Source organism: Arachis duranensis, chromosome 5 (genome assembly GCF_000817695.3).
Source record: "Arachis duranensis cultivar V14167 chromosome 5, aradu.V14167.gnm2.J7QH, whole genome shotgun sequence".
NCBI lineage: Eukaryota > Viridiplantae > Streptophyta > Magnoliopsida > Fabales > Fabaceae > Arachis > Arachis duranensis.
Window position 1 is genome coordinate 85,606,224 of NC_029776.3, and position 3,984 is coordinate 85,610,207.

The following is a 3,984-nucleotide window of genomic DNA, read 5'->3' on the forward strand; positions in this document are numbered from 1 at the left end:
TTTTATACAAAAGAAAGATCTCAACATCCCTTTTAAAATGCATCCCGTCCTCCAACACAAAGGAATTCTTATAGGATGTGCACAATGGCATATGCGAAAATCACTTAGGAGCTCGGTCACTAGCCAAAAAGATGATCTGAGCTGGCTTCTTCTGGCCAACCTTACAAAGGAAAGCACCCGAGTACATTAAAAAGTGCCCACCTTGTCAGAAATACGCCAACTTCCATGTGGCACCACCTGAAGAACTTATCAGCGTCACCTCACCATGACCATTCGCAAAATGAGGCCTCAATCTGCTTGGACTATTTTTGCAAACTACAAAACAAGTCAAATACCTTATAGTAGGGATTGATTACTTCACCAAATAGATCGAGGTAGAAGCTTTAGCAACCATCACCGTCTAAAGAAGTCGAAAATTCTTATATAAGAACATTGTCACAAGGTTTGGAGTTCCACACTCGATCACCACGGACAATAAGACTCAATTCACTGACTCAACCTTTAGGAATCTGGTGGCCGACCTAAAAATAAAACATCAGTTCACATCGGTAAAGCATTCTCAGGCCAATAGATAGACTGAAGCCGCCAATAAAATTATATTGATTGGATTAAAGCGCCGACTACAAGATGCGAAAGGTATTTGAACTGATGAACTCCCTCAAATCTCGTGGAGATATCGGATTTATTCATTAATCAAATTTGAGTATAAATTAGAAACTAAATTTTTTCTCCTTTACAATACCTACCTTTCAATTTGTGTATTATTATTAAAAAAAATTTAACTCCATATCAATATAATACATCCTAATAACTTACAATAACGCATAATACGTAATGAAAATCTATTAAAAAAACGAGCCACAGATTTGAGCCCTGTTACATTAATATATTAAGTCCCTATAATATTATTGCACTATTAGCTTCACTTTATACATCAAATTTATTATAACAAGATGTTAAAAATTATAAGGGAGCCAAAATCACTACTTCCTCCCTTTTCTCTAAAATCTGTTCTTGACTACTTTTTTATTGTAGGATATTTATTTATAATTTATTTATTATTTTATTATAAAATATGTTTTTGTTTAAATTTTAGTTAAGTTAATTAAATTAATAAACTAATAAATTAGTAGTAAAAATAGTTCCATAATTGATTCAGTTTCCAAACCTTGGTTTTAACTTTTAAACTAAATCTTATTGTATTTCTTGGCAGTGTTGCCGCTTTGTATTTTGTATTTTGCTTTTATGATAGGGGTGGTTTTTGTCGTAATTAACTATAACTTATACTATACGTTTCTTCATCTTTAGTTGCCGTATTTGCTATTTATGTATTAAGGATTCGCCCGAAAAATTTTAAAAGTTATTTTTTAAAAATTTTTTTGTTTATAAAAAATAATAATATTAATATTTAGTATAATTTTTAAAATTTAATTATAGGTTTGTCTTGGTATCATGTTCATAATGCATACGGCTCTGGTTGCTGGTTGGGCCGGTTCTATGGCTCTATATGAATTAGCAGAATATCCAAATACCAAATCCGATTTCTATATAACCTCCGCAAAGTAGACGAAGATCTTGGAAAGATCAAAAAAAGAATCTCTTCTTCCTCTGTAAAGAATTCTTTTAATAATTCTTCTGAATCTAATCTTTTCACGCTTTAGCACCGAACACAACGGCTCCTGGTGCAACATCAAGCACCAGTTTGACTTGGGGCGGAACAATAAACCTATTGATATTGGCAGAATCTTTTGAGTCTTCCAATGTATCATTTCTGAGTCCAATGGAATTCATAAGTATAGGAAGAAGCCCTGTCAAATAGAGATCTTTTCTTTCGACCATTTTTCGATTGTTAATACGATATATAAGGACCGCTATTATAGATATAGGTATCTTGAAAATACGCCTTAATGACCAATGGGTAACAATTACATAGTGAAATAATACTATGTGTTCTCACCAAAAAGAATGATTTTTTTTTATATCCACTCGCTCCTTATTAACTTATTACTAGTTACTATTTAAATTATTTTTTAAAAAAGATTTAATTAAATTATTTACTTAAATTAAACCTAAGTCTATTAATCAAAAACAAATTCTTAAATTAAATTTAATATTACGATAGATTAATTTTTGGTTTGTCCAATGAAAAAATATCAGAAAAAATAAAAAAAATAAATAATGAATATACCTTTCTTCTGGACAAGTCGAAAATGTTATAGAAATATGTGATTACGTGGATACAACAAAGAATTTTGGATCATTTTTTTTTTTGGTCAAGTAGATTGGACAGTCCTCAATTCTAGATATTATATTTATGCATTACACACTTACACAACTCACTCACACATATTATATAAGTACACACAAATAATTCAATATTCCGCCACGAAGATTTGAATTTGGTGCAGCTCAATGGGACTTGAAATGTTTGCAGCCCCGTGATTGAAAGACGTGTTTTACAGCACTCTCCAATTACTCAAGTGGGAGATTAAACTTATGCAACTATGAAAGAGTTTGAGGTATTCCAGTAATTTTAATCTTTTATTTCAATGGTATATAAATTTATAAATTATTTTATGATTGAATATCTAAAAGGATAAAAGTTTTTCTAAACTTTCAGACGGAGACAGACTTATAATTATTCACTAGTTACATATAAGTGGTATCTATAAGAGAAATTTTGCCATCAAGTCAATTATCGTCTAACATATATAAAGATTAAAAAGTGAGCATATTCTAGGATAGATGGTTTATTTTATATTTATAGAAAAGTATATTCTTTTAAATTCTATAAAATTAATATTTAACGACTAAAATTTTATTAATTGTCAATTTTTTAATAAATCTAATTTATATCTTTCTTTTATTATTGATCAACTTTAATTAATATAATTTGCAAATAAAACATATATATATATATATATTATTGTTTGAATTAATTAGTCAAATATCTATCTATCTATTTATTTAATCTACCAAAATTAAAATTTTCTTTCTAACTAATAAAAGTGAAAGTGTCAATTTTTTATGAGTTTATTTAAAAATATATATATAACTAAAAAATCGTAACGCAATTAATTTGTCTTTTTATTTAAAAAAAGAATGAACTAAAAATGTAATCGATATACAATAAAAATAAATACCAAGTATATACATTAAACGTCTATTTATATGATTTTGCGAGATTACAACAAAGTGAGGATCATTGATGCTGTAGCTCCATCAGAATTGTGGCTACTACATCATTATTTTCCTTATCTTAATTGTTGTTAAATTAATTTCTGCACTCTTTAAAAGAGTGTTTGACTGTCTATGAAATGTTTACTTCTTGGAATGCCCTTTTTTTTTCTTTTCTGTTGTTGTTGGTCTTTTATGGTGTTTTAAAAACCTTATTCCAATAGATTTGTTGGGGGAGAAAAAAGTTATATGGATAATCTAGTATCTTTATCAAAAGCCCATTACAATTTGATAAAAGTAAAAATAATATCCATACCATAAGAAATTGACTAACAAAAATGCTAGAGGATGATTAAAATTTATTATTTTTAATCATTATTTTTAATTTAATTTTTTTAATCTAATAATTTAATAACATATTTTATTTCATATTTTTAAATATTAATGACTAACTGATAGTCAAAAATAATAAATTCTGATTGTTTTTTAACACTTTTTTTTCCTTATTTACTAATTCAGCAATAGTATTACTTGTACTTATTTGTATTGGAAGGAGTGAAATTTGAATTGCAGTAAAAAGTTAAAATTTTACTGACAAAGTATATCAGTTACAAAAAACATCCCATCACTTGCTACCCTAAAAATGTTCAAAATTTAACATTATTGCAGAACCCACAGTGAAGAATGGACAATTTCTAATGGGCCCAATAACAGAACCATGAGTTTTGGGTTGTCTTGTCATGGACCAAAAGTACCAAACTTTGTTTCTATGCAAGTCAATCCCTGTGTAGATTAATTACTTTCTTT